This window comes from Arachis ipaensis, chromosome B2 (assembly GCF_059453495.1).
Source record: "Arachis ipaensis isolate K30076 ecotype BB chromosome B2, ASM5945349v1, whole genome shotgun sequence".
NCBI classification, from domain to species: domain Eukaryota; kingdom Viridiplantae; phylum Streptophyta; class Magnoliopsida; order Fabales; family Fabaceae; genus Arachis; species Arachis ipaensis.
The window spans coordinates 97,178,993-97,204,016 of record NC_142437.1 but is presented as its reverse complement, the minus strand read 5'-3'; the positions used below and the strand labels follow the sequence as shown (position 1 = coordinate 97,204,016).

General features: G+C 39.2%; 1 non-coding gene across 1 annotated transcript; it reads left to right on the top strand.

The window, feature by feature from the left end:
- Window positions 1–24,078: 24,078 nt before the first annotated feature.
- Window positions 24,079–24,186, top strand: LOC148574942 (small nucleolar RNA R71). The gene has a single exon (XR_015906025.1). It is a non-coding gene; the product is annotated as a small nucleolar RNA R71 (small nucleolar RNA).
- The last annotated feature ends 838 nt before the right edge of the window (window positions 24,187–25,024 follow it).

Here is a 25,024-nt window from a genome sequence, read left to right as displayed (position 1 = left end):
TATGTTGTATGAGTTGTCCTCCGATGAATGGATGCATTCTCCCACTTTATAGCCTCTAATTTGTGTTTTCTGGGCCGAGAACTGGGTCAGAAACAGACCAGAAATCGCCCCCAGCAATTTCTGGTATGTACAGGTCGCGGGAAAGTGACGCGGAGGCATCGTCCACGCGTTCGCGCGGATTGGGTTTTCGCCAGGTCACACGTCCGCGTGATCCACGCGTTTTTGTCACCTGGCTTCAAGGCAGCTATGAAAAATTATATATTGTTGCGAGGCCCCAGACGTTAGGTTTCCATCGCAACTGAAACCATCTCATTTGGACCTCTGTAGCTCAAGTTATGGTCGATTTAGTACCAAGAGGTCAGGCTGGACAGCTTTAGCAGTTCCTTCAGTTTCTTGTATTCCTTCCACTTTTGCATGCTTCCTTTCCATCCTCTGAGCCATTCCTGCCTTGTAATCTCTGAAAACACTTAACGCACATATCAAGGCATCGAATGGTAATAAGAGAGGATTAAACATAGGAGATTTAAGACCAAAGAAGCATGTTTTCAATCAAAGCACAGAATTAGGAAGGAAAATGTAAAACCATGCAAATCATATGAATAAGTGAGTAAAGAGTTGATAAAAACCACTCAATTAAACACAAGATAAACTATAAAATAGTGGTTTATCAAGTACCAACACTTAGTCAGAAACTTAGGAACCTAGCGGGAGTCATCATCTGTCAAGTTTTATCTCCTATTGACTTGAGAGACAAAAACAACCAAAAAATAATTTAAACACATTTAGTTTAAAACTCAGCATCAATAATTCCTAATACAGTTCTCAATTTACAAAATCTATCTTCGCACAAAATTTTAATAAAAATATCAGTCAATTGATCATCGGATTTCACAAATTGTATGTCAGTTGTTGTCTTTAGCACTTGTTCTCTAATGAAGTGAAATCTCACTTCAATGTACGTAGTTCTTGAGTGTAAAATAGAATTTTTAGAAGTGTTAATTGCACTCAAGTTATCACAAAATAGAGGAATACTTTTGACTTACAATTTGTAGTCTACAAGTTGTATTTTTAGCCAAATTAATTGAGAAAAACAAGAAGAGGCTGCTATATATTCGGCTTCTGCAGTGGATAGAGCACAATAGCTTATTTCTTGCTTGATCACACATTCAAGGACTGTCCAAGAAAGCAAAAAATTCCTAAAGTGCTTCTTCTATCAACACGGTCTCCGGCAAAATTTACATCACAATAACCAACTACACAAAATTCATCAGATTTAGGATACCAAAGACCAAAATCAGCAGTTTCGTTGATGTATCTAATGATCTTTTTTACAACTGAAAGATGTGATTCTTTTAGATGAGATTGAAATCTAGAACACACACCAACACTATGAATAATATCCAGTCTAGAGGATGTTAGATACATGATAGATCATATCATATCTCTATAACTTGTTTCATCCACATTTTTTTCTTTTTCATCCTTCTCAAGTGTGGAATTTGAATGTATAGGTGACTCATTGGTTTGGAATTTTCTAAACCAAATTTTTTTTACTAACTCCTTGGCATATTTACTTTGGTGCACAAAAATTTTACTAGGAGTTTGTTTGATTTGAAGTCTTAGGAAGAAGGGGAGTTCTTCTATCATACTCATATCAAACTCACTAGTCATTAAGTTTTCAAAATTAGCACATAAGGCTTCATTAGCCAATCCAAACACAATGTCATCCACATAAACTTAAACAAGTATGAAATAATCATTAGATTCTTTAATGAAAAGTATTGTATCTGTAGTACCCCTTTGAAAACTATTTTTCAACAAGAAAGAGCTAAGTCTTTCGTACCAAGCTCTTGGGGCTTGTTTCAAACTATAAAGTGCTTTAGAGGGTTTAAAAATATGGTTTGGAAAGTCTTTATTTTCAAAACCAGAGAGTTGAGCTACATATACTTCTCTATCAATAAATCCATTCAAAAAGGAACATTTAACATCCATTTGAAAAAGTTTAAACCCTTTGTGGGCTGCATATGCAAGCAATAATCTTATTGCTTCCATTCTTGCCACCAGAGCAAATGACTCATCAAAGTCAATGCCCTCCTCTTGGTCATACCCTTGAGCTATGAATATAGCTTTGTTTCTAACAACACTACCATCCTTACCCAATTTATTACTAAAGATCCATTTAGTACCTGATACCTTCTTATCATTTGGATTAGATACTGATGAATCCATATTTGATGATAAATTTTGGATTGAATTGAGTGGATTTCATCACATAAATCCGCATTTATTTACTTAAATAGCATACTTTTGCGTTTTCTCTCTAAATTATGTCTAAATGTGAAAATATGATTTTTTATGCTTAATTTAATCAATTTTATTCCACTTGTATTCCATTCAATACCGTGGTGGCTTTTGGTGAGTGATTTCAGGTTCACCAGGCAAGAATGGCTTGGTGGAAGTGGAAGAGAAGCATGCAAATGGGAGAACACATGGAGAAACAAAGGAGAAGAGTATTTCAAAGTGTGTGTACGCACAACCTTCTGTGCTTATGCGCAAGATGAGATTTGGCCAGTGTGCGTATGCACACACCTGCGCGTACGCATGATGAGCGGATATTTTATACGCTTTTTGGCATTGTTTTCATATAGTTTTTAGTATGTTCTATTTATGTTTTACTAAGTTTTCATAGGTTTTAGTGTAAAATTCACATTTTTGGATTCTACTATGAGTTTGTGTGTTTTAATGCAATTTTAATTATTTTCTAGCTGAAATTGAGGAGATGGAGCAAAAGTCTGATTCAAAGACAGAGAAAGTGCTGCAGATGCTATCAGGATCTGACCTCCTTGCACTTGAAAGAGCTTTTTTGGAGCTACAGAAGTCCAAATAGAGTGTTCTCAATGGCTATGGAAAGCTAACATTCAGGGCTTTTCAGAAATATATAATAGTCTATACTTTGCTTCAGAATTGAAGGCCAAAAACTGGCGTTCAACGTCAGCTTCCAGCCCTATTCTGGCATCCAACGCCCAAAGGAGAAGAGACCAGCGTCCAATGCCCTAAAAGGACCCCCTAGCCAGCGTTCAACGCCCTAGAGGCCTCCTAGCACGTGGATCTCAATCAAGCTCAGCCCAAACACTCACCAAGTGGGCCTCAGAAGTGGATTTTAGCACTAAAAGACTGTTTTACCCTTTTTATGTAATCCTTAGTCATTAGCCTAGTATTTATTTGAGAAATTTTACACTTTTCAAAGATCTTCCACCACTTTACACTTTTATCATTGTATTTTTTATCAGTATGAGTTTCTAAACCTCCTAGGTTGAGGGGAGGAGCTCTGCTGAGTTTTATGGATTAATAAAGTACTACTGTTCTATCTCAATACGTGTTTGATTCTCTATTCTAAGATGTATATCCGTTCTTCATCCTTACGAATACATTGAACTGGCACAAGGTTATCTCATTCTACACGGGTTCGGAGTGAGTCTTTCATCGAACAACAACAAACCACTAGCTTGATCATACATCTCTTAGACGGCTAATCCACGACTTCGTTAGGGATTTCTTGAGACACCAGTTCAGCCGAGGTACGGGGAGATTAGAGTCTTCATGGTAGAGGCTAGAATCAAAGGCGTAACATTCTCTGATTCGGAAGATTCGACATTTTCTGTGGCGTTTTGAGTAGGATCACTAAAGAGAATGAACTGCAGGAGCTTCGCCTTCAAGCAGACTGGATCCGCACTAACCCTGGGGTTCAAATCTGAAGGAGTATTGGCGATCTCTTAAGAAGGGCGCTGATCACACACAGCCTGCCATAGAAAAAATCATTCACAGTTGAAGAAGACAGTAAGACCGGATTGATCCAGAAGAACAAAAGCATCTCCAAGCCTTAACCATCTTCATATCATTGCATTCACCATCAACTGAGTAACGTTTTATTTATTTTCCTTTTATGTGAATTAAATAATAAAAAACTCTTCTATCCGTCTGACTAAGATCTACAAGATAACCATAGCTTGCTTCAAATCACAATCCTCGTGGGATCGACCCTGCCTCGCTCAGGTATTACTTAGACGACCCAGTGCACTTGCTGGTTCAGTTGTGTGAAGTGTATATTCCGCGCACCAAGTTTTTGGCGACGTTGCTGGGGACTGTTCGAGTTTGGACAAACTAACGGATTATCTTGTTGCTTAGATTACGTATTGTCTTTAATTTTGTTAGATTCTTTTATTTTATTTTCTTTTTTTCGAAAAATCAAAAAAATTTTCAATAACCTTTACCTTTCTTTAATTAATCTTTGTTTTTGGTTTGAGTCTTTTATTTGTGTTCTTGTTGAATTTTCGAATTTCCTAAGTCTTCTTTCAAAAAATTTTTTTCAAAAATAGTGTCTTTTGTTTGAGTCTTGTGTCAATCTTTAAGTTTAGTGTCTTTTTGAATCTTTTCTTTTAAAATTTTCGAAAATTGTGTCTTTGATTTTCATAATTTTTAAGTTTGGTGTCCTTTACATGTTCTTGTTTTCTGTTAATTCTTTGAATTTTGTTCTTGGTGTTCTTCTTGATCTTCAAAGTGTTCTTGTTTTTATTTTTATTTTGATCTTAAAATTTTTAAGTTTGGTGTCTCTTTGTGTTTTTCTTTGCAATTTTCGAATTCTAGTGTCTTTAGATCTAAAAATTTTAAATTTGGTGTCTTTTTGTTGTTTTTCTCTTTCTTCATTAAATTCAAAAAAAAATATATCTTTTCCTATATTTTCTTAATTTTCGAAAATCTTGCCATTTAATTTTAAACATTTTTAAATTTGGGGTTTTCTTGTTACTCAAGTCAAGATTTAAATTTTAAAATCATATCTTTTAAAATCTTTTCAAATATTTTCTTTTAAAATTTGATTCTTAACTACCTTATGCTTCTTTTAAAATTTAAATTTCAAATCTTTTTAAATTAAAAACTATCTTTTTTATTTTGATTTCAAATCTTTTTGATTTAGTTCTTATCTTTTCTTAACTTCCTTATCTTATCTTTTTTGTCTAACTTATCTTATTTTTCTCTCTCCTTTTTTGAAAATCATCATCTAATTTTCAAATCTTTTTTAATTAACTAGTCTTTGTTTTTGAATTAATTAAATAAATAAAATAAAAATAAAAATATTTTAATTACAATTTACATCTTTATCCCTAATTCTTCTTATTCTTCTACCTTTCTTCATCATGAACCCAAATGGAAATGAAGAGTTCAGAAGAACTCTGAGGTCGTATACAACCCGCTCTGCTGACTTCTATGAAAGAAGTATTAGCATACCCCCCATCAGAGCAAGCAACTTTGAGTTGAACCCTCAACTCATTACTCTGGTGCAGCAAAACTACCGGTATTCTAGACTTTCACAGGAAGAACCTACTGAGTTTCTAGCAGATTTCTTACAGATTGCTGACACAGTACACAATGAGGGAGTAGACCAAGATGTCTACAGACTATTGCTCTTTCCTTTTGCTGTAAAGGACCAAGCAAATAAGTGGTTAGATAACCAGCCCAGATCTAGCTTGAAAACTTGGAAACAACTAGTGGACAAGTTTTTAAATCAATACTTCCCTCCAAGGAAACTGACCCAGCTGAGACTGGACATCCAAGGCTTCAAACAAGGAGATAATAAATCTCTTCATGATGCTTGGGGGAGGTATAGAAGGATGCTAAGAAAATGTCCCACTGAAATTCTACTATGAACTTTTAGACATGGCTAAAATGTCTCTGGACCACTCTGCTGGTGGTTCCATACATATGAGAAAGACCATTGAAGAGGCTCATGAGCTTATTGAGATAGTTGCCACTAATCAGCATCTGTACTCATCTGCTGAGACTCTTATGAAAGGAGAGTTTAAGGCAATATCTACTGAACCTAACCCTCCAAAATAGGATGGCCCATTGACTCAGCAACTACACGCCCTTGCCCAGCAAATACTAGAATTGTAAGAGGCTCTGTGAGAAACTCAGGCTTCTAACAGGAATATAGAAGCCCAGCTGAGTCAAACAAGGTAGCAGTTATCCAAGCAGATAACAGAGGAATGCCAGGCTATGCAATTGAGGAGTGGGAAATCCCTAAACACCCAACCTCAGTGCAACAAGAGGTCAAAGGAAAAAAGCTAACAGATGAACACCAGATTGTTGTCCAAGACATCTCCGAGGGTGTTGAATGCCCAAAGAAGAATGTCATTGGCGTTCAACATCAAGAAGGGGTATTCATCCCTAGCGTTGAATGCCCAAATGGGGGAAGCAACCTTGGCGTTGAATGCTCAAAAGGGGATGATGTCCCTGGCATTGAACGCTAGGAAGGGGGCAGCAATAAGGGCGTTGAACGACCTTGCAAGAATGGTCAGTCACCTACTGACAACACCCCTCATAAAGCTAGTAACCACCCTTCTAATACACAAGGAACTCAGCCTTCATCAACTAAGATTGATGAGTTTAAGGCTAAGATGCCATTCCCTCAAAAAATCTGCCAAGCGAAAAAAGATAAATAGTTTGCCCGCTTTGCGGATTATCTCAGAACATTAGAGATTAAGATCCCTTTTGCAGAGACTCTTGAACAGATACCTTCTTATGCTAAGTTTATGAAGGACATCTTAAGTCATAAGAAGGATTGGAGAGAGACAGAAATAGTCCTCCTCATTGAAGAGTACAGTGCAGTTATTCAAAACAGCTTACCAGAGAAACTTAAGGATCCTGAAAGTTTTATGATACCATGCACTCTAGGGAATGCTTGCACAAGGATAGCTCTATGTGATATTGGAGTAAGCATTAACCTAATACCTGCTTCATTAATAAAGAAGCTTTGCTTGACTGATGAAGTCAAACCAACTCGCATATGCCTTCAACTTGCTGATGGTTTTATTAAGATACCATCAGGAGTGGTTGAAAATATGATTGTTAGGGTTGGACCCTTTGCTTTTCCCACTGACTTTCTGGTGTTGGATATGGATGGGTGGTGCACAAAATTGTTACTCTCTTACAATTTCGCACACATGACCAGCAAGTGCACTGGGTCGTCCAAGTAATACCTTACGTGAGTAAGGGTCGAATCCCACGGAGATTGTTGGTTTGAAGCAATCTATGGTTATCTTGTAAATCTTAGTCAGAAAGTCAATTATGTTTATCAGTTAAATAGTGGAAAATAAAGGAGTGCGAATTAAATACTTGTTGTGCAGTATTAGAGAATATGTTGGAGTTTTGGAGATGCTTTGTCCTTTGAATCTCTGCTTTCTCCCTATCTTCTTCTTCACACACGCACGTCCCTCCTATGGCAAGCTGTGTGTTGGAGGATCACCGTTGTCAATGGCTACCATCTTTCCTTTCAGTGAAAATGGTCCAGGTGCGCTGTCACCACACGGCTAATCATCTGTAGGTTCTCGATCATACCGGAATAGGATTCGATGTCCTTTTGCGTCTGTCACTATGCCCAGCACTCGCGAGTTTGAAGCTCGTCACAGTCATCCAATCCCAGAATCCTACTAGGAATACCACAGACAAGGTTTAGACTTTCTGGATTCTCAAGGATGCTGCCAATGGATTCTAGCTTATACCACGGAGATTCTGATTAAGGAATCTAAGAGATATTCATTCAATCTGATGTAGAACGGAGGTGATTGTCAGACACACGTTCATGGATTGAGGAAGGTGATGAATGTCACGGATCATCACCTTCTCCATAATTAGGCGCGAATGGATATCTTAGATAGGAACACGCATGTTTGAATGGAAAACAGAGATACTTGCATTAATTCATTGAGGCACAGCAGAGCTCCTCACCCCCAACAATGGAGTTTAGAGACTCATGCCGTCAAAAGGTACAAAGTTCAGATCTAAAATGTCATGAGATACAAAATAAGTCTCTAAAAGTTGTTTAAATACTCAACTAGTAACCTAGGTTTACAGAAAATGAGTAAACTATGATAGATAGTGCAGAAATCCACTTCTGGGACCTACTTGGTGTGTGCTGGGGCTGAGACTAAAGCTTCTCACGTGCCTGGGCTGTTTTGGGCGTTCAACGCCAGGTTGTAACCTGTTTCTGGCGTTGAACTCCACTTTGTAACTTGTTTCTGGCGCTGGACGCCAGACAGCAGCATGGAACTGGCGTTGAACGCCAGTTTACGTCATCTATCATTGAGCAAAGTATGGACTATTATATATTTCTGGAAAGCCCTGGATGTCTACTTTCCAACGCAATTGGAAACGCGCCATTTGGACTCATGTAGCTCCAGAAATTCCATTTTGGGTGCAGAGAGGTCAGAATCCAACAACATCAGCAGTCCTTTTTCAGCCTGAATCAGATTTTTGCTCAGCTCCCTCAATTTCAACCAGAAAATACCTGAAATTACAAAAAAACACACAAAATCATAGTAAAGTCCAGAAATATGAATTTTGCCTAGAAACTAATGAGAATAAACTAAAAACTAACTAAAATATACTAAAATCTATGTGAAATTAACCCCAAAAAGCGTATAAAATATCCGCTCATCACAACACCAAACTTGAACTGTTGCTCAAGCAACTAGTCAAATAAAATAGAAGACTAATAAGTCAAGAAGCAATAATATCTCAGAGTTTTTGAGTGAAGCTCAGATTCTAATTAGATGAGCGGGATTAGTAGCTTTTTGCTTCCGAACAGTTTTGGCATCTCACTTTATCCATTGAAGCTCAGAGTGGTTGGCATCTATAGGAACTTAGAATTCAGATAGTGTTATTGATTCTCCTATTTCATTATGATGATTCTTGGACACAGCTACTTTATGAGTCTTGGCCGTGGCCCTAAGCACTTTGTTTTCCAGTATTACCACCGGATACATAAATGCCACAGACACATAATTGGGTGAACCCTTTTAGATTGTGACTCAGCTTTGCTAAAGTCCCCAATTAGAGGTGTCCAGGGTTCTTAAGCACACTCTTCTTTTTGCTTTGGACCTTGACTTTAACCACTCAGTCTCAAGTTTTCACTTGACACCTTCACGCCACAAGCACATGGCTAGGGACAGCCTGGTTTAGCCGCTTAGGCCAGGATTTTATTCCTTTAGGCCCTCCTATCCACTGATGCTCAAAGCCTTGGGATCCTTTTTATTTACCCTTGCCTTTTAGTTTTAAGAGATTTTGGCTTTTTCTGCTTGCTTTTCTTTTTCTTTCTATATATTTTTTTTTCTGCAAGCTTTGTTCTTTGCTGCTTTTTCTTGCTTCAAGAAACATTTTTATGATTTTTCAGATTATCAATAACATGTCTCATGTTTATCATTCTTTCAAGAGCCAACATATTTAACAGTCTTAAACAACAAATTCAAAAGACATATGCACTGTTCAAGCATTCATTCAGAAGACTGAAGACATTGCCACCACATGTTACTAATTAGAATTTTTTTTCTTATTAGAACTCGAATTTTATTGCCTCTTATTCAAAAGATCTGCTATTTTATTCATGTTTGCTGATGATGAGAAAAATAAACTATAACTTAATTGGAGATAAAATCAAAATAGACACTAATTACTATTATATGACTCCTAAGGTAAGCTCCTATAACGACAACTATCACAGAGTTAAAGCAGAAATTGGAATTTAACAACCTTTGTTCTGGGAAGTGGATGTTCCTCGGATCTGTGGGGTGCTTGGTCCTTCAAGAGATAACTTCTGGCGCTTTAATTCCCTCAAGTCACGCCCTTGCTCTTCCTGTTCTTTAATCAAGTAGCAAAAAATTTGACTTTGTTCCTTCTGTTCCTTTATTATTTGTTCCATAGCTTCTTGCATCTTGGTAACTGATGTTTCAAGATACTCCCAATATTCAGATTGAGGGATTTCTGGGAGAAATTCCTGTGTTTTCTTCTTGATGGGGTCATCTTGTGCTTATGGATTAAGATACATTTGATATTTTTAAGGTAGGGTTTTTAGAAATTAGGGATTTTAGAAATCAGGGTTCTTAACATGTTTATGCAAGAAATCATGAATTGAAGTATGAAAATTAAGATTAAAATGAAAAATATGAAGAAAAAATGAATTTACCTCCTCCCCACCATCCTGGCGTTTGAACGCCCAAACGCTGCATGTTTTGGGCGTTCAACGCCCAAATGCTGCCTTTCCTGGGCGTTCAACGCCCAGCTGCTGCTTCTTTCTGGCGGTGAACGCCAGGAAGTCCTTTGTTACTGGGCGTTTTTCTGAACACCCAGAATGCTGTAAATCTGGCGTTAAACGCCCAGAAAGAGCTTCTTTCTGGCGTTTAACGCCCAAATGGCTATCCTCACTGGCGTTCAACGCCCAGTGGATGCTTCTGTTGGGCGTTGAACGCCCAAAACAGACTTTTACTGGCGTTTTCTTGCCAGTGAGCTCTTTTTCTCTGTTTTGTGTGCAAAATCTTTCTGTAACCCTGTGAACTTATGCAATTGATTATTTACCTTGTTATCAATGAACTTTATATAAACAAATAAAAATAAAAATAGGGCAAAATGCTTAGAGGATTGATGCCCCATGGCTGGGTTGCCTCCCAGCAAGCGCTTCTTTATTGTCTTTAGCTGGACCTTGCTGAGCTTTTAGTCTAGCTCAGCCTTGAGCACTCTTGCTCAACATTGCCTTCAAGATAGTGCTTGATTCTCTGTCCATTGACAATGAACTTCTTATCAGAATCAATATCTTGAAGCTCCACATAACCATATGGTGATACACTTGTAATCACATATGGTCCCCTCCACTGGGACTTCAGTTTACCGGGGAATAGCCTGAGCCTAGAGTTGAACAACAGAATTTTTTGTCCTGGTTCAAAGATTCTAGATGACAGCTTTCTCTCATACCACTTTTTTTATTTTTCTTTATAAAGCTTGGCATTTTCGAAAGCAGTGAATCTGTAGATGATATGGAGTCGCCACCTTGTGGCGAATCCCATACCGGACCATGGCAGAGTAAAGCTGTTTGTTGCAGAAGTGAGTGCCCCCATCACTGATTAGTATTCTAGGGACCCCAAACCTGCTGAAGATATTTTTCTGGAGGAACTTCAGCACTGTTTTAGTATCATTGGTGGGTGTGACAATGGCCTCAACCCATTTTGATACATAGTCAACTGCCACCAGAATATAAGTGTTTGAGAATGATGGTGGGAAAGGTCCCATGAAATCAATTCCCCATACGTCAAACAACTCAATCTCCAAGATTCCTTGTTGAGGCATGGCGTAACCATGAGGCAGATTACCAGCTCTTTGCAACTGTCACAGTTACGCACAAACTCTCAGAAATCTTTATAGAGTGTGGGCCAATAGAGCCACATTGGAGGACCTTGGTGGCTGTTCGCTCACCTCCGAAATGGCCTCCATATTGAGATCCATGGCAATGCCATAGGATCCTTTGTGCTTCTTCTCTAGGAACACACCTACGGATTATTCCGTCTGCACATCTTTTAAAGAGATAGGGTTCATCCCACAAGTAGTACTTTGCATCAGTGATTAATTTTTTCTTTTGTTGCCTATTGTACTCTTTGGGTATGAACCTTGCAGCTTTATAGTTTGCAATATCGGCAAACCATGGTGTTTCCTGAATGGCAAATAAATGCTCATCCGGAAAAGTCTCAGAGATCTCAAGAAAGGGGAGGGACGTCCCTTCTACTGGCTCTATCCGGGACAGATGATCAGCCACTTGGTTCTCTGTCCCTTTTCTGTCTCTTATTTCTATATCAAACTCTTGCAGAAGCAACACCCATCTGATGAGCCTGGGTTTTGAATCCTGCTTTGTGAGTAGATATTTAAGAGCAGCATGGTCAGTATACACAATCACTTTTGATCCTACTAAGTATGATCTGAACTTGTCAATGGCATAAACCACTGCAAGTAATTTTTTTCTGTGGTTGTGTAATTTTTCTGGGCATCATTTAAAATGCGACTAGCGTAATGAATGACGTGCAGAAGCTTGTCATGCCTCTATCCCAATACTGCACCAATGGCGTGATCACTGGCATCACACATTAGCTCAAATGGTAATGTCCAGTCTGGTGCAGAAATAACTGGTGCTGTGACCAGCTTAGCTTTCAGCGTTTCAAACGCCTGCAGACACTCTGTGTCAAACACAAATGGTGTGTCAGCAGCTAGCAGATTGCTTAGAGGTTTTGCGATTTTTGAAAAATCTTTTATAAACCTCCTATAGAATCCTGCATGCCTCAGAAAGCTTCTGATTGCCTTAACATTGGCAGGTGGTGGTAATTTCTCAATTACCTCTATTTTTGCTTGATCCACCTCTATCCCCTTGTTTGAGATTTTATGCCCAAGGACAATCCCTTCAGTCACCATGAAGTGACATTTTTCCCAGTTTAAAACTAGGTTGGTCTCTTGGCATCTCTTCAAAACAAGTTTCAGGTGATCAAGACAGGAGCCGAATGAGTCTCCATATACTGAGAAGTCATCCATGAAGACTTCCAGAAATTTTTCCACCATATCAGAGAAAATAGAGAGCATGCATCTCTGAAAGGTTGCAGGCGCATTACACAGCCCAAATGGCATCCTTCTATAAGCAAACACTCCAGATGGACATGTGAATGCTGTTTTCTCTTGATCCTGGGGATCTACTGCAATCTGGTTATAGCCTGAGTAGCCATCCAGAAAGCAGTAATAATCATGACCTGCCAGTCTTTCTAGCATCTGGTCTATGAATGGTAAAGGAAAATGATCCTTTCTGGTGGCTGTATTGAGCCTTCTGTAGTCAATACACATGCGCCACCCTGTAACTGTTCTTGTAGGAACCAGTTCTTTTTTTTCATTATGAATCACTGTCATGCCTCCTTTTTTTGGGACGACTTGGACAGGTCTCACCCAGGAGCTATCAGAAATAGGATAAATAATCCCAGCCTCTAGTAATTTGGTGACCTCTTTCTGCACCACTTCCTTCATGGCTGGATTTAGCCGCCTCTGTGGTTGAACCACTGGTTTAGCATTATCCTCCAATAAGATTTTGTGCATGCATCTAGCTGGGCTTATGCCCTTAAGGTCACCTATGGACCACCCAAGAGCTGTCTTGTGTGTCCTTAGCACTTGAATAAGTGCTTCCTCTTCCTGTGGGTTTAAAGCAGAGCTTATGATCACTGGAAAAGTATCACCTTCTCCTAGATTTACATATTTCAGGGATGGTGGTAATGGTTTGAGCTCGGGTTTAGGAGGTTTTTCCTTTTCCAGAGAAAATTTCAGAGGCTCTTTAATCTCCTCTGAATCCTCCAAATCAGGCTGAGCATCTTTAAAGATGTCTTCCAACTCTGATTCGAGACTCTCAGCCATGTTGATCTCTTCTACCAAAGAGTCGATAAGATCAACTTTCATGCAGTCTTTTGGTGTGTTTGGATGCTGCATGTCTTTGACAGCATTCAACTTAAACTCGTCATCATTGACTCTCAGGGTTATTTCCCCCTGTTGGACATCAATGAGGGTTCGTCCAGTTGCTAGGAAGGGTCTTCCTAGAATGAGAGTAGCACTCTTGTGCTCCTCCATTTCCAGCACTACAAAGTCAGTGGGAAAGGTGAATGGCCCAACTCTGACGATCATGTCTTCAATCACGCCTGATGGGTATTTAATGGAGCCATCAGCAAGTTGGAGACATATCCGGGTTGGTTTAACTTCTTCAGTTAAACCAAGCTTTCTGATAGTGGATGCAGGTATTAGGTTGATGCTTGCCCCAAGATCACATAAAGCTGTCTTGGTGTAATTACCTTCTAATGTGCATGGTATCAGAAAACTCCCAGGGTCTTTGAGCTTTTCAGGAAAGCTTTTCAGAATGACTGCACTGCATTCTTTAGTGAGGAGAACTCTTTCAGTTTCTCTCCAATCCTTCTTATGACTCAAGATCTCTTTCATGAACTTGGCATAAGAAGGTATTTGCTCAAGTGCCTCTACAAATGGAATCTTTATTTCAAGAGTCCTGAGATAATCTGCAAAGCGAGCAAATTGCTTATCCTGCTCCTCTTTTCGGAGTTTTTGAGGATAAGGTATCTTGGCTTTATATTCCTCAACCTTAGTTGCTGTAGGTTTATTGCCTACAGAAGTGGTTGAGGAAGCCTTTTTAGAGGGGTTGTCATCAGCACTTGTGTGTGTCTGATCCCTCACTGGCAGTGGAGTGCCAGAGTTAGAAGCTGGAGTGACGTTAGACGCCAACTCCTTGTCTGTTCCTGGCGTCTGAACGCCAGAACTGTGCCCATTTTGGGCGTTCAACGCCAGATCCTGCCCATTTTGGGCGTTCAACGCCAGATCCTCGCTTGTTTCTGGCGTTGAACGCCAGTCCTTGCTTGTTACTGGCGTTGAACACCAGTCTTGGGCATGGTCTGGGCATTCAGCGCCAGCCTTCCACCAGATTTCTGGCGTTTTAGCGCCAGAATTACTTTTCCCTGGGCTCTTACTGTCCTCAGGTGAATTTTGGGTGGTTTGCTCATTCCTTAGCTCTTTGCTGCCTTGAGGTGGGGTATTTAATGTTTTCCCACTTCTTAATTGGACTGCTTGGCATTCTTCTGTTATTTGTCTTGACAGCTGCTGCTTTGTTTGCTTCAATTGTTCTTCCATATTTATATTAGCCATCCTTGTCTCTTGTAGTTTATCCTTGAATTCGGCTAACTGCTTTGTTAGAAAGTCCAATTGCTGATTGAATTCAGCAGCTTGTTTTACAGGGCTGAGTTCAGCAGTTATTGTTTTAACCTCTTCTTTCATGGAAGGGTCACTGCTTAGGTACAGATGCTGATTCCTGGCAACTGTATCAATGAGCTCTTGAGCCTCTTCAATTTTCTTTCTCATGTGGATAGATCCACCAGCTGAGTAATCTAGAGACATCTGAGCTCCTTCTGCAAGCCCATAATAGAAGATGTCTAACTGAACCCACTCTGAAAATATTTCAGAGGGGCATTTTCGTAGCATCTCTCTGTATCTCTCCCAGGCATCATAAAGAGATTCATTATCTCCTTGTTTGAAGCCTTGGATGTCCAGCCTTAGCTGTGTCATCCGTTTTGGGGGAAAGTATTGATTCAGGAATTTTTCTGTCAGCTGTTTCCATGTCCTTATGCTGGCCTTAGGTTGGTTATTTAACCACCTCTTAGCTTGATCTTTTACAGCAAACAGAAATAGTAATAGTCTGTAGACATCCTGATCTATTTCCTTATCATGTACTGTGTCAGCAATTTGTAAAAATTGTGCCAGAAACTCTGTAGGTTCTTCCTGTGGAAGACCGGAATACTGGCAGCTTTGCTGCACCATGATAATGAGCTGATGATTCAACTCAAAGCTACTGACTCCAATGGAGGGTATGCAGATACTCTTCCCATATGAAGCAGTAGAGGGGTTAGCATATGACCCCAGAGTCCTCCTGGACTGTTCATTTCCACTTAGATCCATGATGGAGAAAGGGAGATGATGTCAAATAAAAAAATTATTTTTATTTATTTATTTATTTATTTACTTATTTAGAAAATAAATAAATTAAAATAAAGTAAAAAAAATAGGTGAATATTTTCGAAAAAATTGAGGAGAGAGAAAGTGGTTAGGAAGTTTTGAAAAAGATATGATTTGGAAAAGATTTTAAATTTTGAAAAAAAAAATCTGAATTTTTAGAAAATAATTTTCGAAAATTTGTTTTAGAAATAGAGAGAAAAGATATTTTTGAATTTAGTGAGGAAAGAGAAAAACAATAAAATAGTACAAGATTTAAAATTTTTTTAGATCTAATGCTCCTAGTTTTCGAAAATTTTGGAGGGAAAACACCAAGGAACACCAAACTTAAAAATTTTAAGATCAAGACACAAGGAAAACTCAAGAACACTTTGAAGACTCACAAGAACACAAGAACATGAAGGAAGAACACCAAACTTAAAATTTTTTAGAAAACCAAACTAAAATTTTCGAAAAACACAAAAAAATCAACAAGAAAACACCAAACTTAAAGTTTGGCACAGAATTTAATAGAAAAATTACTTTTTTGAAAAGGATTTTTAATAAAACTGGTGCCCAATCATCAAGAATATAAACCAACACTCTAGCCAATTGGGCAATAAATGTAACACTTGTTTTGAAGAAGGATATTTTTTTTTTGAAAAGAAAATAAAGGACTCTGACCAAAAAGACAAAAATTTCCTAATCTAAGCAACAAAATTCACCGTCAGTTGTTCAAACTCAAACAATCTCCGGCAACGGCGCCAAAAACTTGGTGCACAAAATTGTTACTCTCTTACAATTTCGCACACATGACCAGCAAGTGCACTGGGTCGTCCAAGTAATACCTTACGTAAGTAAGGGTCGAATCCCACGGAGATTGTTGGTTTGAAGCAATCTATGGTTATCTTGTAAATCTTAGTCAGAAAGTCAATTATGTTTATCAGTTAAATAGTGGAAAATAAAGGAGTGCGAATTAAATACTTGTTGTGCAGTATTAGAGAATATGTTGGAGTTTTGGAGATGCTTTGTCCTTTGAATCTCTGCTTTCTCCCTATCTTCTTCACGCACGCACGTCCCTCCTATGGCAAGCTGTGTGTTGGAGGATCACCATTGTCAATGGCTACCATCCTTCCTTTCAGTGAAAATGGTCCAGGTGCGCTGTCACCGCACGGCTAATCATCTGTAGGTTCTCGATCATATCGGAATAGGATTTGCTGTCCTTTTGCGTCTGTCACTACGCCCAGCACTCGCGAGTTTGAAGCTCGTCACAGTCATCCAATCCCAGAATCCTACTAGGAATACCACAGACAAGGTTTAGACTTTCCGGATTCTCAAGGATGCTGCCAATGGATTCTAGCTTATACCACGGAGATTCTGATTAAGGAATCTAAGAGATATTCATTCAATCTGATGTAGAACGGAGGTGATTGTCAGACACACGTTCATGGATTGAGGAAGGTGATGAATGTCACGGATCATCACCTTCTCCATAATTAGGCGCGAATGGATATCTTAGATAGGAACACACATGTTTGAATGGAAAACAGAGATACTTGCATTAATTCATTGAGGCACAGCAGAGCTCCTCACCCCCAACAATGGAGTTTAGAGACTCATGCCGTCAAAAGGTACAAAGTTCAGATCTAAAATGTCATGAGATACAAAATAAGTCTCTAAAAGTTGTTTAAATACTCAACTAGTAACCTAGGTTTACAGAAAATGAGTAAACTATGATAGATAGTGCAGAAATCTACTTCTGGGGCCTACTTGGTGTGTGCTAGGGCTGAGACTAAAGCTTCTCACGTGCCTGGGCTGTTTTGGGTGTTCAACGCCAGGTTGTAACCTGTTTCTGGCGTTGAACTCCACTTTGTAACTTGTTTCTGGCGCTGGACGCCAGACAGCAGCATGGAACTGGCGTTGAACGCCAGTTTACATCATCTATCCTTAAGCAAAGTATGGACTATTATATATTTCTGGAAAGCCCTGGATGTCTACTTTCTAACGCAATTAGAAGCGCGCCATTTGGACTCATGTAGCTCCAGAAATTCTATTTTGAGTGCAGAGAGGTCAGAATCCAACAGCATCAGCAGTCCTTTTTCAGCCTGAATAAGATTTTTGCTCAGCTCCCTCAATTTCAGCCAGAAAATACCTGAAATTACAGAAAAACACACAAACTCATAGTAAAGTCCAGAAATATGAATTTTGCCTTGAAACTAATGAGAATAAACTAAAAACTAACTAAAATATACTAAAATCTATGTGAAATTAACCCCAAAAAGCGTATAAAATATCCGCTCATCAATGGGTACAAGAGTGCATCCCTTATCCTAGGAAGACCCTTCCTAGCTACAGGAAGAACCCTCATTGATGTGCAAAAAAGGGAAGTAACCCTAAGAGTCAATGAGGATGAATATGTGCTGAATGCTATTAAAGCCATGAAACATCGGACACCCCAGAGGAGTACTTGAGCATTGATATCATCGACTCCCTAGTGGAAAAAGTAAACATGGTTACCAGACTCGAGTTGGAGGATGCAGATGAAATACAGGAAACTTTAAGTGCTCCTAAAGAAGATGATAAACCTCCAAAACTCGAGCTCAAGCTATTACCATCTTCCCTGAAATATGCATTTCTAGGAGATAAAGACACTTATCATGTAATCATAAGCTCTGCTTTAGAGCCACAGGAAGAAGACGCACTAATTAAAGTGCTCAAAACTCACAAGACCGCCCTTGGGTGGACTATAAGTGACCTTAAAGGCATTAGCCCAACCCGATGCATGCACAAAATCCTGCTGGAGGATGACACCAAACTAGTGGTGCAACCACAAAGGCAACTAAATCCAGCCATGAAGGAAGTAGTGCGGAAGGAGGTCACTAAGCTCTGGGAGGCTGGAATCATTTATCCCATTTCTGACAGCCCCTGGGTGAGTGGTGTAGGAAAATCGTGATCGTTCATTCCTTGGTAACGGCGCTGAAAACTTTATACGCACGTTCATAATCTTAGTTCTTTGTCACAACTTCGCACAACTAACCAGCAAATGCACTGGGTCGTCCAAGTAATAAACCTTACGTGAGTAAGGGTCGATCCCACGGAGATTGTCGGCTTGAAGCAAGCTATAGTCACTTTGTAAATCTCAGTCAGGCGGATTCAATTGGTTATGGTGAAGTGATAATTAAAATAAAATTAAAATATAAAATAGGATAGAGATACTTATGTAATTCCTTGGTGAGAATTTCAGATAAGCGTATAGAGATGCTTTTGTTCCTCCTGAACCTCTGCTTTCCTGCTGTCTTCATCCAATCATTCCTACTCCTTTCCATGGCAAGCTTTATGTAGGGCATCACCGTTGTCAATGGCTACTTCCCGTCCTCTCAGTGAAAATGGTCCAAGATGTGCTGTCACCACACGGCTAATCATCTGTCAGTTCTTGATCATACTGGAATAGGATTCAGTAATCCTTTTGCGTCTGTCACTACGCCCAGCACTCGCAAGTTTGAAGCTCGTCACAGCCATCTCTTCCCGGATCCTACTCGGAATACCACAGAGAAGGTTTAAACTTTCCGGATCTCAAGAATGGCCACCAATAATTCTAGCCTATACCACAGACTCTGATCGTAGATCAGGAGGCTAAGAGATACGCATTCAAGCTTGTTTGCATGTAGAACGGAAGTGTTTGTTAGGCACGCGTTCATAAGTGAGAATGAAGATGAGCGTCACATAATCATCACATTCATCTTGTTCTTGTGTGCGAATGAATATCTTAGAGAAGAAATAGGCTTGAATTGAATAGAAAAATAAAGTACTTTGCATTAATTCATGAGGAACAGCAGAGCTCCACACCTTAATCTATGGTGTGTAGAAACTCTACCGTTGAAAATACATAAGAACAAGGTCCAGGCATGGCCGAATGGCCAGCCCCCATAAAGGTCTAAGATAGCATAAAACTAATCAAAGATTAGATTCCTAACATGATAGTAAAAAGTTCTATTTATACTAAACTAGTTACTAGGGTTACAGAAATGAGTAAATGATGCAGAAATTCACTTTCGGGCCTATTTAGTGTGTGCTTGGGCTGAGCATTGAAGCTTTTCCATGTAGAGGTCTTTCTTGGAGTTAAACACCAGTTTGTAACCTGTTTCTGGCGTTTAACTCTGCTTTGCAACCTGTTTCTGTCGTTTAACTCCAGAATAGGGCAGAGAGCTGGCGTTGAACGCCAGTTTGCGTCATCTAAACTCGAGCAAAGTATGGACTATTATATATTGCTGGAAGGCCCTGGATGTCTACTTTCCAACGAAATTGAGAGCGCGCCATTTGGACTTCTGTAGCTCCAGAAAATCCACTTTGAGTGCGGGGAGGTCAGAATCCAACAACATCTACAGTCCTTCTTCAGCCTCTGAATCTGATTTTTGCTCAAGTCCCTCAATTTCAGCCAGAAATTACCTGAAATCACAGAAAAACATACAAACTCATAGTAAAGTCTAGAAATGTGATTTTTATTTAAAAACTAACAAAAATATACTAAAAATTAACTAAATCATACTAAAAACCATGTAAAAACAATGCCAAAAAGCGTATAAATTATCCGCTCATCACAACACCAAACTTAAATTATTGCTTGTCCCCAAGCAACTAAAAATCAAATAGGATAAAAAGAAGAGAATATACTATAAATTCCAAAATATCAATGAAACTTAGCTCCAATCAGATGAGCGGGACTAGTAGCTTTTTGCCTTTTGAATAGTTTTGGCATCTCACTTTATTCATTGAAGTTCAGAATGATTGGCATCTACAGGAACTTAGAATTTAGATAGTGTTATTGATTCTCCTAGTTCAGTATGTTGATTCTTGAACACAGCTACTTTATGAGTCTTGGCCGTGGCCCTAAGCACTCTGTTTTCCAGTATTACCACCGGATACATACATGTCACAGACACATAACTGGGTGAACCTTTTCAGATTGTGACTCAGCTTTGCTAAAGTCCCCAATTAGAGGTGTCCAGGGTTCTTAAGCACACTCTTTTTTTTTGTTTTGGACCTTGACTTTAACCGCTCAGTCTCAAGTTTTCACTTGACACCTTCACGCCACAAGCACATGGTTAGGGACAGCTTGGTTTAGTCGCTTAGGCCAGGATTTTATTCCTTTAGGCCCTCCTATCCACTGATGCTCAAAGCCTTGGATCCTTTTTATTACCCTTGCCTTTTGGTTTTAAGAGCTATTGGCTTTTTGCTCTTGCCTTTTGATTTAAAGAGCTATTGGCTTTTTCTGCTTGCTTTTTCTTTTTCTTTCTCTTTTTTTTTCGCCATTTTTCTTTTCTCTTTTTTTTTTCGCAAGCTTTTGTATTCACTGCTTTTTCTTGCTTCAAGAATCAATTTTATGATTTTTCAGATTATCAATAACATTTCTCCTTTTTCATCATTCTTTCAAGAGCCAACATATTTAACATTCATAAACCACAATATCAAAAGACATATGCACTGTTCAAGCATTCATTCAGAAAATAAAAAGTATTGTCACCACAACAAAATAATTAAACTAGTTTCAAGGATAAATTTGAAACCATGTACTTCTTGTTCTTTTGTTTTTAGAATAGTTTTCATTTAAGAGAGGTGATGGATTCATAGGACATTCATAGCTTTAAGACATAGACACTTAAACACTAATGATCATGTAATAAAGACACAAACATAAATAAACATGAAGCATAGTAAATGAAAAACAGGAAAATAAGAACAAGGAGATTAAAGAACGGGTCCACCTTAGTGAGGGTGGCGTCTTCCTCTTCTTAAAAAACCAATGGTGCTCTTGAGCTCCTCTATGTCTCTTCCTTGTCTTTGTTGCTCCTCCCTCATAGCTCTTTGATCTTCTCTAATCTCATGGAGAATGATGGATTGCTCTTGGTGTTCCATCCTTAGTTGTCCCATGTTGGAACTTAATTCTCCTAGGGAGGTGTTGATTTGCTCGCAATAGTTTTGTGGAGGGAAGTGCATTCCCTGAGGCATCTCAGGGATTTCATGGTGAGGAATTTCCTTATGCTCTTGTTGAGGTCTATAATCTCTTGTTGTGTAGTCAAATGCTCTACTACTGAGCTATGGACCCTTGAGATGAATCTCTCCATCTCCCATGACTTGGAGGTGGAAGCTTTTGTCTTCCCTTTCCTCTTCCTAGAGGTTTCTCCGGCCTTAGGTGCCATAAATGGTTATGAAAAAATAAAAAGCAATGCTTTTACCACACCAAACTTAGAAGGTTTGCTCGTCCTCGAGCAAAAGAAGAGAAGAAGGAGGAGAAGAAGAAGAAAATGGATGAGATGGAGAGGTGTGAGTGGTTCGGCCAAAGGGGGTTTTAGGTGGTTATGATGTGTGAAAAGGAGGGAGTGATGGTTTGAATTTGAATGGGTGGGTGTAGGTGGGTTGTATGATGGTTTTGGAGGAGTAATGGAGGTGATTGGTGAAGGGTATTTGGGAAAGAGGGTTATGAAAAAGTGTGAAGAGAGAGAGTTAGGGTAGGTGGGGATCCTGTGGGTCCACAGATCCTGTGGGGTCCACAAATCCAGTGGGGTCAAAGACTTAACATCCCTGCTCCAATTAGGCGTGTAAAACGCCCTCAGCATGCATGTCTGGCATTAAACGCCAGCTTGCTGCTTGTTTATGGCGTTTAACGCCACTTCCATGCTTTGTTCTGGCGTTAAACGCCAGTCTGGTGCTTGTTTCTGGTGTTTAATGCCAGCTTGATGCTTCTTTCTGGCGTTAAACGCCAGTTTGATGCTTCTTACTGGCATTTAAATGCCAGTAAGTTCTTCCTCCAGGGTGAGCTGTTTTTAAAGCTGTTTTTCATTCTGTTTTTGATTTTTCAGTAGTTTTTGTGACTCCACATGATCATCAACCTAAAAAAATAAAATAACAATAAAAAATAAATAAATATAATTAAATAACATTGGGTTGCCTCCCAACAAGTGCTTCTTTAATGTCAATAGCTTGATAGTGGACTCTCATGGAGCCTCACAGATATTCAGAGCAATGTTGGGACCTCCCAACACCAAACTTAGAGTTTGAATGTGGGGGTTCAATACCAAACTTAGAGTTTGGTTGTGGCCTCCCAACACCAAACTTAGAATTTGACTGTGGGGGCTTTGGTTGACTCTGCAGTGAGAGAAGGTTTTCATGCTTCCTCTCCATGGTTACAGAAGGAGATCCTTGAGTTTTAAATACAAGGTTGTCCTCATTTAGTTGAAGGACCAATTCTCCTCTGTCCACATCAAGCACAGCTCTTGCTATGGCTAGGAAGGGTCTTCCAAGGATGATGGATTCATCCTCATCCTTCCCAGAGTCTAGGATTATGAAATCAGCAGGGATGTAAAGGCCTTCAACCTTTACTAACACGTCCTCTACTTGTCCATAAGCCTATTTTCTTGAGTTGTCTGCCATCTCTAATGAGATTCTGACAGCTTGTACCTCAAATATCCCAAGTTTCTTCATTATAGAGAGTGACATTAAGTTTATTCCTGACCCCAGGTCACACAGAGCCTTCTCAAAGGTCATGGTGCCTATGTTACAGGGAATTAGAAATTTACCAGGATCCTGTTTCTTTTGAGGTAATTTATGCCTATCCAATGCATTCAGTTCATTGGTGAGCAAGGGAGGTTCATCTTCCCAAGTCTCATTACCAAATAATTTGGCATTCAGCTTCATGATTGCACCAAGGTATTTAGCAACTTGCTCTTCAGTAATGTCTTCATCCTCTTCAGAGGATGAATACTCATCAGAGCTCATGAAGGGATGAAAGAGGTTCAATGGAATATCTATGGTCTCTAGATGAGCCTCAGATTCCTTTGGTTCCTCAAAAGAAAACTCTTTTTTGGTCACTGAGCGTCCTAGGAGGTCTTCCTCACTAGGATTCACGTCCTTCTCCTCCTCTTTGGGTTCGGCCACACCAAGTAAGGTAATGGCCTTGCACTCTCTTTTTGGATTCTCTTCTGTATTGCTTGGGAGAGTACTAGGAGGAATTTCAGTGACCCTTTTACTCAACTGGCCCACTTGTGCCTCCAAATTTCTAATGGAGGACCTTTTTTCATTCATGAAACTTAAAGTGGCCTTAGATAGATCAGAGACTATATTTGCTAAGCTAGATGGATTCTGCTCAGAATTCTCTGTCTGTTGCTGAGTGGATGATGGAAAAGGCTTGCTATTGCTAAACCTGTTTCTTCCACCATTATTAAAGCCTTGTTGAGGCTTTTGTTGATCCTTCCATGAGAAATTTGGATGATTTCTCCATGAGGGATTATAGGTATTTCTATAGGGTTCCCCCATGTAGTTCACCTCTGCTATTGCAGGGTTCTTAGGATCATAAGCTTCTTCTTCAGAAGATGCCTCTTGAGTACTGTTGGATGCAGCTTGCAATCCATTCAGACTCTGAAAAATCATATTGACTTGCTGAGTCAATATTTTATTCTGAGCCAATATGGCATTCAGAGTATCAATTTCAAGAACTCCCTTCCTCTGAGGCATCCCATTACTCACATGATTTCTTTCAGAAGTGTACATGAACTGGTTATTTGCAACCATGTTAATGAGTTCCTGAGCTTCTGCAGGCGTTTTCTTTAGGTGAATGGATCCACCTGCAGAATGGTCCAATGACATCTTTGATAATTCAGACAGACCATCATAGAATATATCCAGGATGGTCCATTATGAAAGCATGTCAGAAGGACACTTTTTGGTCAGTTGCTTGTATCTCTCCCAAACTTCATAGAGGGATTCACCTTCTTTCTGTTTGAAGGTTTGAACATCCACTCTAAGCTTGCTAAGCTTTTGAGGAGGAAAGAACTTGGCTAAGAAAGTCGTGACCAACTTATCCCAAGAGTTCAGGCTATCTTTAGGTTGAGAGTCCAACCATATTCTAGCTCTGTCTCTTACAGCAAACGGGAAAAGCATAAGCCTGTAGACCTCGGAGTCAACCCCATTGGTCTTAACAGTATCACAGATCTACAAGAATTCAGTTAAGAACTGAAAAGGATCTTCTGATGGAAGTCCATGAAACTTACAGTTCTGTTGCATCAGAGAAACTAATTGAGGCTTTAGCTCAAAATTGTTTGCTCCAATGGCAGGGATTGAGATGCTTCTTCTATGTAAATTGGAATTTGGTGTAGTAAAGTCACCAAGCATCTTCCTTGCATTGTTATTATTTTCGGCCATGTCTTCTTCTTTTTCGAAAATTTCTGTCAGATTTTCTCCAGAGAGTTATGCTTTAGCTTCCCTTAGCTTCCTCTTCAGAGCCCTTTCAAGTTTAGGATCAGCTTCAACAAGAAGGTTCTTATCCTTGTTCCTGCTCACATGAAAAAGAAGAGAACAGAAAAGAAAATATGGAATCCTCTATGTCATAGTATAGAGATTCCTTATGTGAGTATAAGAAGAGAAGAATAGAAGAAGAGAAATTCGAACACCAAGAGGAAGAGAGGGTTCGAATTTTTAGATGAAGAGGAGTGTTAGTAAATAAATAAATAATTAGAAGGAGATGAGGGAGAAGAATTTTCGAAAATCATTGAAAAGAAAAGAAAAATATATTTTTTTAATTTAAATTTAAAGTTAAAATTCGAAATAAAATAAAATTTAAAAATAAAAATAAAAAAAAGAAAAATTA